The 14,180-nt window shown below is 41.9% G+C and overlaps 1 protein-coding gene across 11 annotated transcripts in view; it reads left to right on the forward strand.

The window, feature by feature from the left end:
- Positions 1-12,172: 12,172 nt before the first annotated feature.
- Positions 12,173-14,180, forward strand: part of LOC139398654 (oxysterol binding protein-like 6) — a 61,885-nt gene continuing 59,877 nt past the window's right edge. For 9 of the 11 annotated variants that reach the window (XM_071144555.1, XM_071144560.1, XM_071144557.1 and 6 more), the window contains exon 1: positions 12,213-12,443. The gene's annotated coding sequence lies outside the window, so the exon portion shown is untranslated. Of the gene's footprint in view, positions 12,444-14,180 lie in introns of all 11 variants that reach the window. The other 2 variants (XM_071144562.1, XM_071144565.1) reach the window with 2 other exon arrangements.

The following is a 14,180-nucleotide window of genomic DNA, read 5'->3' on the forward strand; positions in this document are numbered from 1 at the left end:
TGTAAAGTCCTTGTAAATCCATGGAATGGAGTCAAACATGTGGTTTCCGTATGTTTAATGTGTTTGATACCATTCCATTAATTCCATTCCAGACATTATAATGAGCCATTCCTCCTATAGTTCCTCCCACCAGCCCCCTCTAACTGATGGATATTATCCCATATTCCCCATTATCCCCAGTGTATTTATACCTGTGTTCTCAGTTTGTCTGTTGCCAGTTTGTTTGTTTGTCAAGCCTACCAGCATTTTCCCTCTAGTTTTCCAGGTTTTGACCATTCTGCCTGCTCTGACCCTGAGTCTGCCTGCCGTCCTGTACCTTGCCACACCACACTGGATTATTGACCACTGCCTGCCCTGACCCTGAGACTGCCTGCAGTTCTGTACCTTTTGAAGTCTGATCTGGATTACTGACCTCTGCCTGCCCTTGACCTGTCGTTTTGCCTGCAAAGTAATACACTTTTTTTGACCTCGACACTTTCTGTATCTGGTTCTTCCCTAAACGTGATATTGGGAGGATGTCTTCTCTCGAATGAGACATTGACAATATTTTTGCGATATTCCTACCTCGAAAAATATGTAATTTAACAGAGAATCTAGCATATTTTTATTATTTGTCTGCCTCTTTAGTCCAAGGAGCATTGCATGTTACCATTGCCAGAGATATTATAGAAAGCAGATAGGAATCCAATGAATGAAGGAACGTACTGTATAACGCCCCACCAAGAAGACTGTCGACCAATCGCGTTCACGTTGTCATGCTGCATCACGCGATTGCTAAGCTAATCATCACACAATTCCTTCTCAAAGTCAGTGTATACAGTGCATTCAGAAAGTATTCAGACCCCTTCCCTTTTTCCACATTTTGTTACGTTACAGCCGTATTCTAAAATTGATCAAATTAATGTTTCTCCTTATGAATCTACACACAATACCCCATAATGACAAAGCGAAAAAAGCTTTTCAGATTTTTTTGCAAATGTATTAAAAATGTAAAACAGAAATACCTTATTTACATAAGTATTCAGACCCTTTGCTACGAAACTCGAAATGTAGCTCAGGTGCATCCTGTTTCCATTGATCATCCTTGAGATGTTTCTGCAACTTGATTGGAGTCCACCTATGGTAAATTAAATTGATTGGACATGATTTGGAAAGGCACACACCTGTCTATATAAGGTCCCACAGTTGAGAGTCAGAGAGAGATGGTGGCGAATAGTGTGGACGAAAAGAGAGAAGCAACAGCTGTGCTGGAGTGCGACCAATATGGGTGACCGCTCTGATGATATGGAGCGGGAGGATGAGGTTCAAGGATCTGAATGGTCTGTAGTGGAAAGACATGGGAAGAAGAGAGATTGTGATACTGTAAGCAGTGGAGCGTCTAGTGTATAAAGCAAATAGAGATTCAAGGTAGGAAGCAAGAGCAATAATGTGTCTGAGTGGAAAGATGTCATGGCGTTTGAGACCATAGGGCCTCATTTACACTCTATCCAAGAGATAGGTGAAGTTAAACTATCCCGGGTTAATTGGAAATGGTAGATTGCTAATATTTTGTGGTAGCCAGGCTCAGCAAGGGAAGATTCTGCAAATGGAAAATCTTAATGGGAAGAAGATTAAAAGCCTGGTGCTTATGCTAGGTTGAGAGGAGTCCTCACTGTGGTCCCAATATCTATGTCCATAGATGATATTGAAGAAAATGTGAAGGGAGGCAGAGTGATTGAGGCCAAAGGGTTGATCAGTAGGAAAGAGGGTCAAATGAGTGAAAGCTTGTCAGTGATGCTGAGGTTTGAGAAAGTCTTGCCAGGAAAGTACAGATCGGATTCCTTAGTTTCAATGTTTGAGAATTTGTCTCATATGCACTACTGTGTTTTAAATGCTTAAGAATGAGACATGTAGCTAGCTGTTCAATGTAAAGGAAAGGAAAGAAAAGATGTGCCACGTGTGGAGGGGAACGTGATTACAGTGAATGTGGAAGTAATGTAAAGGTTAAGTGTTGTAATTGTGGGTAGATGCCAGGTGCAGAGAGTGGCTAGAGAAGCTCAGAGAGATAGGATCAGTCATGATGTATCATAGGCCGTAAAACAGATTGGTAGAACTACAGTGCAGACTGATGGAGCTTACATGGATGTACCTGTAGTAAGTGGACCTACTGTCAGGGCTGGTGCTTCTGATGGTCCTAGCATGGACTTCATAGCTTTTATTGGTAAGGTTATCAATACGACTCGGGTTGTGGAAAGCAGAAATGCCAGATTGAAGGTTATTGTGGAGACAGCAAAATAAATATTGGGGGTAACATAGGTTACTGTAGAAATAGTTTTGACATGCTGAACAATCTTAAGGGTGGAGTGTGTCAGCATGATATAAAGTTTAATGGGGTTGGAGAGGGCTTTTGGGGGGGAGAAGGGAGCGTGTGGTAGGCGTTAGTAGGGATGTATTTGGTTTTGAATTGTATTTTCATGGTTGGTAGTACAGAATTGGGCAGATCATGACTGATCGTACATTCCAGCACAGTAGGTGGCGGCATGCACTTTAAACATTTGTTTGTGGATTGCCATGATATCATAGAAGAAGAAGAAGAAGAAGAAGAAGAAGTGCATGTCAGAGCAAAAACCAAGCCATGAGGTCGAAGGAATTGTCCGTAGAGCTCCGAGACAAGATTGTGAGGTACAGATCTGGGGAAGGGATACTCAAAAATGTCTGCAGCACTGTAGGTCCCCAAGAACACAGTGGCCTCCATCATTCTTAAATGGAAGAAGTTTGGAAGCACCAAGACTCGTCCTAGAGCTGGCTGCCTGGCCAAACTGAGAAATTGGGGGAGAAGGGCCTTGGTCATGGAGGTGGCCAAGAACCGATGTTCACTCTGATAGAGCTCCAGAGTTCCTCTGTGGAGATGGGAGAACTTTCCAGAAGGACAACCATCTCTGCAGCACTCCTCCAGTCAGGCCTTTATGGTAGAGTGGCCAGATGGAAGCAACTCCTCAGTAAAAAACACATGACAGCCCGCTTGGAGTTTGCCAAAAGGCCCTAAAGGACTCTCAGACCATGAGAAACAAGATTATCTGGTCTGATGAAACCAAGATTGAACTCTTTGACCTGAATGCCAAGCGTCATGTCTGGAGGAAACCTGGCACCAACTCTACGGTGAAGCATGGTGGTGTGATGTTTTTCAGCGGCAGGCACTGGGAGACTAGTCAGGATCAAGGGAAAGATGAACGGAGCAAAGTACAGTGAGATCCTTGATGAAAACTTGCTCCAGAGCGCTCAGGACCTCAGACTGGGGCGAAAGTTCACCTTCCAACAGGACAACGATCCTAAGTACACAGCCAGGTCAATGCAGGAGTGGCTTTGGGCAAGTCTCTGAATGTTCTTGAGTGGCCCGCCCGGACTTGAACTCGATTTAACATCTCTGGAGAGACCTGACAATACCTGTGCAGCGACACTCCCCATCCAACCTGACAGAGTTTGAGAGGATCTGCAGAGAAGAATGGGAGAAACTCCCCAAATACAGGCGTGCCAAGCTTGTAGCGTCATACCCAAGAAGACTCGAGGCTGTAATTGCTGCCAAAGGTGCAAATTTCAGAGCACTCTTGTTTGAGTGTGCCAGAATGCAGAATAACAGATGAATTTACGAACGCACCCCATTGAATTTTACAGGTCAGTAAATGCCGGCAAAAGAAACAGAATAAAATTGTTGCTAGCAGCACAATTACAGTCACTAACGCTCTAGATAACATGAAAACAGTCTAACCAGCTCTGCTAGGGCTAGTAAAATAGTCAGAGCGTGGTATTTTCTTATTTGTGTTTTGAAGGAGCTATCAAGCTAGCCAACTTTAGCCAGTTAGCTTGGGTGCTTGACTGCCTTTGTGAGGTCAGAATGCTCAGATCAACCCTACTTCTCGGCCAGTGTGTCCAGTGTACACTCTGAACACGCCGCAAGAAAAATGCACTGAATTTATGGGTGTGTTTGTAATTTCACTCTGGAGTTCCAGAGTGCGCTTACAAATGGTCCCCATCATATATCAAACTTACAGTATCATATTTATGCTCATATATATTATGTTAACTAATAGCAAAGAAAAGTTTTGGAATTGGCCTAATCAAGACCACATTAAATCTGTGTGACATGATACCCTTTGGATTTATAATTTTAGAATGTCAGTGTACTAGCTAGTACACAGTGCAGGTTTTAATCATGACCAGAGGGACCGCCTAAATGCCAAATTATTCTAGCCAGATTTAAAACAGCATGATTCTGCGGTTCTGGTGAGAACTGACAAAATGTTTCACAAACTCATCCATGTTGAGGGAGCATGCCCTCCTTGACTCAACACTGAGAATTCCGAGGTGACTTAACCATTGATGTCTTAAGGTGGGTTTTAATCAGTTTCAAAGCTGAGAAGCTTCTCTCTCAAGAATCACTGCTGACTGGTGTAACAACAGAAATCTTACGAAGTCGAAATAGCTCATGGAACACCTCTTTATAAGGTTCTAGAAACACAACAAAGTCAAGGAGAGTAGACGTTCTGTCCCATCTACTTTTCTCTCTCTTATCAAGAAACTGCTTGGTTGGATGAACCTCCTGTTTGAGGTCCTTTAAATCTGACTCAATGGTCTGAGAAAAGGCAAACAGAGGCTCTTCATTCAAGAATGTTGTACTCTTTGGGTTGAGAGACTAGACCCCATGCATTATCTCACAATTCTTCTTTGAAAAACGCCTTTGCAGCTCAGCTGTGAGACTGTCAAGCATCTGATAGCTCTTTGGAAGCTCTCACCATCACTTTGGTCACTATTTTCCTGTTGTACAGTGCTCATCATCAATGAGTCATGAAATCTTAAGCTTGTTTTAGGCTGTCCTTTACACACTTATTTTGCAGTGATCTGCAATCTCTTCAACCTCTTTCCATAGTTCTCCAAAGTAACCCTCACTTCTGTAGTCCTGTAATGTGTCTGTAAGGGCACCTACTAGATCCACAGCCCTTGCTAGGTCAAGAGAGCTTGATTGGAGCATGTCAGAAAGACAATTGGCATCACCAAGCACTTTACAAAAGGTAACCAAAGCCCTATGAAATGTAAATCTATCTGAGAAATAAGGTCCCTTGCCTCCACTGATCTATCACCACTACTTTCAAGCGTGATATCCTGTAGTAGCACTCTCAGAACTGCTGGAAGCCTGTCCCTCAGATTACAGCATGCGATGTATCTGCAGGCCCACCTTACATCCGTACGTCTCTGTAGTTCCCTGGGCTGCTGCTCTGGATATAACTCTTTCTGAACTGCAAGCCACTTGAGATGAACGTACGAGCCAGATACAAAGTTATAAAGCTTCTGCAGGAGAGCAAAAAAATTAACTGCCTCAGGCACTGATTTTACAGCATTGTCAAGAACCAAATTAAAACAATGTGCATTACAGTGCACATAAAATGCAAATCTTTTTAATCCATGCAGACACACCAGAATTCTTTCCGCTCATGACGGATGCCCCACAAGATTATTTCTGTAGTCCAGACCATGTTTTTCAAGCAATCAATTATCATTTTTGTGAGACCTGCTGCATCTAAGCTTTCAGCTGACTGATAGTGTAAAAAGCTTTTGTGGATGGCCCCGTTTTAATAGTACCTCACAACTAAAGACATTTGTTCTTTTTTCTCTAAATCACTAAAAACTTAACTCTTATTATTTCACTTTGTACCATCTCAGCTAAGCCCTCAAGAACTTTGTTCTGGATTTGGTGGCTTGTGTACTTAGCATTGCCACATGCATTCATCCTTGTCTCTATGAGAGGGTCATGTTTTGCTATTGCTTCTAAGATTGTCAAAAAAGTACCCTTGTTGTGAGAGTCATCAGATCTCACAACATCATGACCTCTGCGCTAAATTCTGAGTGGCAGTTAATCGGAGCACATCTGCAATTGTTTTAATGTTAGTACTGCTGTTGAAAGCCCTTTTCCTAGTACCATGCTGAGTTAAGTAGTACTTTAAAGTATTTTTACTTAAGTACTTTACACCACTGATAATCAACAGTTTATACAAAAAAAACTTTATAGTCTAACATTTTCCTTAATGTTTTGTAATGTGTTAGGTTACTGATTCACTTTTTAATTTTGGGCTGGAGGAATAGTTGCCAAATTGTGTTTGGGTTGAAAATAACTCTGTGATAAAGCAATTACAGTGACCTTTGTACCTTACTTTGATGTTTTATTTTTATTTTACTAACACTGAAAGTGATGACAAGTTATTTTTGGTGTCTCATTTCCTCTTAAAATTGATATGTTTATGTTACAATAACAGACAAGTGAAAATCTCACCTTTAAATGTGCAATATACAGAAATCGCAATGCCATTTCCTGGTTGCTAAACTTTGCCTACCATCTAAACTGCTGTGAACTGTCACGCCCTGACCATAGAGAGCCATTGTTTCTCTATGGTGTAGTAGGTCAGGGCGTGACTAGGGGATATTCTAGTTTATAATTTCTATGTTGTGTTCTAGTTTATATTTTCTATGTTGGTGTTTTGTATGATTCCCAATTAGAAGCAGCTGGTATCATTGTCACTAATTGGGGATCATATTTAAGTAAATATTTCTCCCACCTGTGTTTGTGGGATATTGTTTTGTGTTTGTGCCTGTGCACCACGTAGTCACATTTAGTTGTTCTTTATTGATTTATTTGTTTTTGCTTTAAGTTTCACTTTTCAATAAATATGTGGAACTCAACATCTGCTGCACCTTGGTCCCTTTCTTGCGACAAAAATATTGTATTTTGAGCTGTTTGAAGCTTGTGTAAAAAAACAAAAGTAAAAGAGCAAAAATGAAAGTAAAGAACGGGAAGCCACTACTTAGACTTGCTTTCAATGAGAATGACAGATCTAGTACTCACCATTCCATGTGAATTTGGTCGGGTTACCCAAAAAGTTTCATAATGCAGCTTTAAAAGTTCATATTTTGTTAACTCGTATCCAAATAATGTTGTTGACTCGTCCTATACCTATATTTGTGACAATCATCAGTCTACTTGCATCAGAGTAGGATTCTATTGCATTGACACGCACGATTCAGCATGCACTCTACACAGACCGATGCGGCATAAACAATCAAAGGTGCAGTAGGCCTACAGTATATGCAAATAGACCATTGCCATATATGGATCTGTGACATTTACTTTGGACTGGACTGTGTTTACAGCATGAGCGGCCGTGAGTAGATGCACTTGTTTTGAAATGAAAGCGAGAGCTGCATGTAGTCACGTGTGTAAAAAATCTTCATATCCTTTGCTAGTTAGTGAGTTATTAGCCCATTTATAGATCATTAATAGTCAGCAATAGGGGAGCGATTGCTTCCTTCTAAAGCACAAAACGTGTACATGTCTAGACATCTTTGAAAAGCGAGTCAGGTAAAGAGCTTTTTTTGTTGTCTTAGGGGCAGTGTTGTATCTTGATACAGGCTTGAATAAGCTAAGGAGTCTCTATGGGGGTACCACAGGGTTCAATTCTCGGGCCGACTCTTTTCTCTGTATATCTCAATGATGTCGCTCTTGCAGAGGGTGATTCCCTGATCCACCTCTACGCAGACGACACCATTCTGTATACATCTGGCCCTTCTTTGGACACTGTCTTAACAAACCTCCAGACAAGCTTCAATGCCATACAACACTCCTTCCGTGGCCTCCAACTGCTCTTAAACGCTAGGAAAACCAAATGCATTCTTTTCAACCATTCGCTGCCCGCACCCGCCCGCCCGACTAGCATCACTACTCTGGACGGTTCTGACCTAGAATACGTGGACCTCCTTTGGCCGCCTTTCCTTCCAGTTCTCTGCTGCCAATTACTGGAACGAATTGCAAAAATCGCAGAAGCTGGAGACTTATATCTCCCTCATTAACTTTAAACATCAGCTATCTGAGCAGCAAACCGATCGCTGTACATAGCCCATTTGTAAATAGCCCACCCAATCTACCTACCTCATCCCCATATTGTTTTAATGTACTTTTCTGCTCTTTTGCACACCAGTATTTCTACTTGCACATCATCTGCTCATCATCTATTCATTCCAGTGTTAATTTTCTAAAATGTAATTACTTCGCTACTATGGCCTATTTATTGCCTTACCTCCTCACGCCATTTGCACACATTGTAAATAGACTTAATTTTTTTTCTATTGTGTTATTGACTGTACGCTTGTTTATTCCATGTGTAACTCTGTGTTGTTGTTTGTGTCGCACTGCTTTGCTTTATCTTGGCCAGGTTGCAGTTGTAAATGAGAACTTGTTCTCAACTGGCCTACCTGGTTAAATAAAGGTGAAATATATATATTTAAATGGATCCAATAGGCAGGGGGTAGCATATTTAGTCTGATTCTCTGTAATAAGGGGTTGGAAATAATAATGCATTCTATTTATAAAAGCGGTTTCTTGCATTAAACAACACAACAAAATGTTCAGTCACCTCCTTGTCGAACAGGTTAATGTCAAGCCCTGCATGTTTTTTTTCAAAATCTCATGGAATGTAGGCCTACATTGAACACCACACATTGGCTGCTACTGTAGGCTGAATGATAGAACAGCTATTTAAATGTTAAAACATTGTTTTTGATGGTAGGCCACTCCAGTAGGCCTACATTATGATCAAATGGCCACAGTAGCCTACTTGGCCACTGTTAAAACTGCAACTTACAGCCTCAGTGTTCACAGTAAACACGGAAGTTGCACAGATTTTTCACAATGTTCAAGTTTGCGCTCAGAAGACCTGCAATTTGCTCAGTGCCTAATTTTTTTTAGGGAACCTGGCCTACTACTATACCCAGTTCAAAGACGCTTAAATGCCAAGGCAGCAAGCACTCTTCCTGGGGTCCAAACATATCAAGGCACTTACATTACATATAAAACAAATGATAAAACGGTACATCATATAACATTATTACACCACTACATATCTACAATACATAATGCTTAATACCACCATACAACAATATCACAATGTATGCATATGTATGTGTCTGTACCTTTTGTGTGTGTCTCTTCACAGTCCCAGTTGTTCCATAACGTGTATTTTTACCAGTTTTTTAAAAATGTGATTCAACTGCTTGCGTCAGTTACCTGATGTGGAATAGAGTTCCATGTAGTCATGGCTCTATGTAGTAATGTGCGCCTCCCATAGTCTGTTCTGGACTTGGGGACTGTGAAGAGACCTCTGGTGGCATGTCTTGTGGGGTATGCATGGGTGTCCGAGCTGTGTGCAAATATTTTAAACAGACAGCTCGGTACATTCAGCTAGTCAACACGTCTTAAAAGTACACGGAGAGCTAACATTAATGATATGCATGTTAATCTCTCATGGCTAAAAGTGGAAGAGAGATTGACTTCATCACTACTTGTTTTTGTAAGGGTCAGCCGTGCTGCCCTGTTCTGAGCCAACTGCAATTTTCCTAAATCCCTCTTTGTGGCACCTGACCACACTACTGAACAGTACTCCAGGTGTGTCAAAACTAGGGCCTGTGGGACCTGCCTTGTTGACAGTGCTGTTAAGGCAGAGCAGCGCTTTATTATGGACAGACTGCTCCCCATTTTAGCTACAGTTGTATCAATATGTTTTGATCATGACAGTTTACAATCCAGGGTTACACCAAGCAGTTTAGTCACCTCAACTTGCTCAATTTCCACAGTATTCATTACGAGATGTAGTTGAGGTTTAGGGTTTAGCGAAAAATTTGTCCCAAATACAATGCTTTTAGGTTTGGAAATATTTAGGACTAACTTATTCCTTGCTACCCATTCTGAAACTAACTGCAGCTCTTTGTTAAGTGTTGCAGTCATTCCAGTTGCTGTAGTAGCTGACGTGTTATAGTGTTGAGTCATCTGCATACATAGACACACTGGGAAATAAATGAAGTTACTTGCATTGTGTCTGCCAACGCCCCTAGGATAATGCACATTTGTTGCAGCATTATGACGACTCATTGTCACAATGGTAGAGATGAACTGAACTGGTCTTGGGTCATTGATAAATCATTATTTCAACGCAGCCTTTAAATGCGTGGAGAAATTTTGAAAGACTCCGTAGTGTAGTCTATAGCTGTGTTGAGGGTGGGGTAGTCCGACATTTGGAAAGAGTTATGGTTGGAGCAAAGGCATGTGCCAGGTTGAAGAAGGAAGCTAAGAATAAATGAAGGGCCAGCGAGGGTTAGGTGGGATGTAAAATAGGATAAGTAAAGCAAGGGTGAGACTAGAGTGGATATCCTTTGTGGGACTTCAAGTAAACTGTGATGGTGAGGTGTGAAAGCTCTGTACATACCATGCCAGAGTCAAATATATAGAGCTGAGTTAGCACACTGATAACAACTATTTATGTCTCATGGTGCTACTCATGGTGCTAATAGCCAATACTACAGTGTCACGTACTGTAATCGAGAAAGCGCTGAATATTGGCGAAGTACCAAAAAATTCAGCTGTGGGTGTGTTCAGCCTTCAATGAAATGCACCTGATGTAATGTGAGCCATGGGGAGTGGCTAAGAACTTTGAGACTGCAGACAGTGTAACCCTCTAATGACAGATACAAAATATGATAATTGCTACTGGTACAGCACTGGTAGTAAATATACACAACTCAATTACATCACTCAACAATACCTATCTTGCTTGCCACTAAAATTGCACCAAATTGTCTCGGAGTTGATGGCTTTGGTTAAATTACAACCACTAGATGGCAGTCTAATTCTTGGGAGAAACTTGCATTGCTTGATACTCCAAGAGAGGGGGCACGAGATGACTCAAATTCATCCTGGGCGAATGGCTGGTTTAAACTTTTACCAACTGGGAGTTTTGTCCCCCACAGATAAATATAACAAAGATTCTACCCTGATCTCAATCTTTATTAGTAGTAATTAAGGGGGAATGCAGAGAGTTGGGCTCAAACCAGAAGCCACAGTGTTGTAAACAGTACCACCTGTGTCATGAAGATCCAGACCTTTTGGCTGAGGCCGTAGTATGCACACATACAGATCCAGACCTTTTGGCTGAGGCTGTAGTATGCACACACACAGATCCAGACCTTCTGGATGAGGCCGTAGTATGCACACATACAGATCCAGACCTTCTGGGTGAGGCCGTAGTATGCACACATACAGATCCAGACCTTTTGGCTGAGGCTGTAGTATGCACACAAACAGATCCAGACCTTCTGGATGAGGCCGTAGTATGCACACATACAGATCCAGACCTTCTGGATGAGGCCGTGGTATGCACACATACAGATCCAGACCTTCTGGATGAGGCCGTAGTATGCACACATACAGATCCAGACCTTCTGGATGAGGCCGTAGTATGCACACATACAGATCCAGACCTTTTGGCTGAGGCTGTAGTATGCACACACACAGATCCAGACCTTCTGGATGAGGCCGTAGTATGCACACATACAGATCCAGACCTTCTGGATGAGGCCGTGGTATGCACACATACAGATCCAGATCTTCTGGATGAGGCCGTGGTATGCACACACACAGATCCAGATCTTCTGGATGAGGCCGTGGTATGCACACACACAGATCCAGACCTTCTGGATGAGGCCGTGGTATGCACACATACAGATCCAGACCTTCTGGATGAGGCCGTAGTATGCACACATACAGATCCAGGACTAAGACCCCAGGCATAAACCACAATGTGACATGGGAACACTTCTAACAGGTAAGAGACCACAGGTTGGTTATCCCACACTGCCAACAATTTGCAGTTACGGAGCGAGCACACTTCTACATGTGCCAGATAGACCTTATAGTACCATCACACACAAGGACCTATAAAAACGAACACCATTTGTCCTGGTGTTGTAGGCCATCACATTAAAATATAAAAGAAAAGTATGTTGCATAGAACAGTGTGTGTCTGTGTTTTAGTATGTTCTTTTGGCCTTTTTATAGGCACAATCAGTAAGATTCCCTGCGGTTCAAGAAGGCTTTCCACTGATTCTTGAATTTCTAAATGATGCTTAGTACAATCCTTCTAACCCCGAAACGTGTTATAATTATAATTCCTCTGTAGCGGTCTGTCTCGGGACGTCAGTCTATCTATCATGGAACTTGTTCACTGTGCTGACATAAAATAATCCAGTGCCTGGTTTTGCGAAACACAATTGGCCCATTTGCGCTCGGATCCAGTACGGTCATTTCTTCCCTCCAAAACTCATTCTTGCTGCAGGGAGGAGCGTTGAGCATCCGTCTGAGTGACTGCATTCAAGAAGAGAACGGGCATACACAGCACTTTTTTGACTTTCCATTGCTTATGTTCTAAACCTCGATCTCATCTACTGTATTAGCAAGGGGTTTCAACGCGGAGCATCCTAGGCTGACATCATCTGTCTCAATAGGAACGCGGGGTTTTCTGTTGCATAGGGAAGTCGTATCATTTATTTCCTGCGCAAAAAATTGCAGACATGGTCAATACAACGAAACATCGGTAAGCTAGCAATATTTTCCATACTTGATCTAACTATTTTATGTGAATTGTTTCCCTGCGCTTTGAAATTGAAGTAAAAAAATAAACATCTAGAAAATGCTATCCATTCAAGTGATAACTCGGCATACTCAGACACTGTGGAAGGCTACTTATGTTTATAACCCCATCTAACCAATGACTACCTGAGAAATGGATGACAGTCTACTTTTGCTGCATTTGAATGGCCGACTTCTGACTTGAAACATAACTGTCTGCAAAGGGGCCTACAATTAATTCATATTTTAAGTCATATTTAGTGGTACAGTGTCAGTTTATCCTTTAATGATGCGAAAATTGATTGGTGAGTGACGTACATACAAGTTGCATCATCACGCTGTCACTATCTGCAGTGCATGACTTGGACTGAAAAGCAGCCCGTACTCATTTTTTGGCAGCCGGTACTTAGGTACAGGAGCTCCACAATACTTTTGAACTAATATTCTATAAGGGGTGCAGGAGTTGAAGCAGTGGAACGTTTTAGATGGTGGTACTCAGCTCCTGTGTGCTCCTGCCCAAGTCAGGCACAGACAATCTGGAATCATCTTTAACATGTGATTATCATGCACCTTGTATCAAGACCTTTTCCAACTCCTCTGCCAGTAGCCTACAATGATATTCTGGATGAGCATCCATCCCATCAGGGAATTTGCTGAAATGAAGGTCAGGAAGTGACATTGCAGTGAGGTTTAAAAATATCCAAAAGGACAAAGCCTTGAGGAAGGGATTTACAAGAGGAATGTTGTAATTATCTGCCTGTTTCTGTTTCTGTTTTTTTAGGACTAGTAATTGATTTAGGACCAAGGAGAGGAGACCTCAATGTATCATTCTTTCACATCAGTTCATAGAGTTCATATCGAATCCCCAGGCAGAACCAGGTCCCACATTCAGAAAGTGGCTCGGTGTAGTAGTGCTGATCTTCTTATTTGTGTGATTTAGAAGGCACAACTGATCCTAGACCAGCACTCTTATTAAAGCCACATTGAGACTAGTTTCACCATTTAACCTTTTCGTCTTTCTGATGACTGGTTTTTATTGAAAATTGTGACTCACAATTGGAACCCATGAGCTGTGCTTTAATTAGTCAATAACAGTAGTTAGCTGAAGAGCCTGTGGACCTGAAGGACCCAGTCATTAACATCAGGTTTAATGAGATTCCTTTTGGAAAATGCTTAGTGGTGGTTCTGAGGCCGAAAGAGGGAAACAAATGACTTAACACATGAATGTGTTGTTAATCACTTACTAAACATTGACGTTACTGCACTGCTCTGCTTATATTAGCCACATTTTGCCCTGTGGGAACAAATAAACCATAGTGAGCAGAACAAGCAAAGAGGTGGGCAGAGCCAAGCACTAGCTAGCGAGATCCTATTGGCACGTTCTAGCATAATCTGCATATTTCCGTAAGGCAACGCCTACTCTGTGAATTGCACGTGTGCAATAACTCAATTCTCCTTTGCACTTACTGTAAACAACGTGATTTTTAAAAACGTTTGCGAAGGGTAATGTCTACAAACCTTAGTCCACTCTGTTCATAACATATTTTGTTTTTGGGGACAGCATTGAGATCAAATGTTTAATCGATGCGAAAATTTGCAGAAAACCTGCCACATTCCATCTTGTCCCATCTTCTCACTACCACGTGTGACCCGTTTCAGGAAACTAGGTGTATGTCGCGGGCCACTACTTCACAGAAGAGCC

The sequence above is a fragment of the Oncorhynchus clarkii genome, chromosome 3 (assembly GCF_045791955.1).
Source record: "Oncorhynchus clarkii lewisi isolate Uvic-CL-2024 chromosome 3, UVic_Ocla_1.0, whole genome shotgun sequence".
Lineage (NCBI taxonomy): Eukaryota > Metazoa > Chordata > Actinopteri > Salmoniformes > Salmonidae > Oncorhynchus > Oncorhynchus clarkii.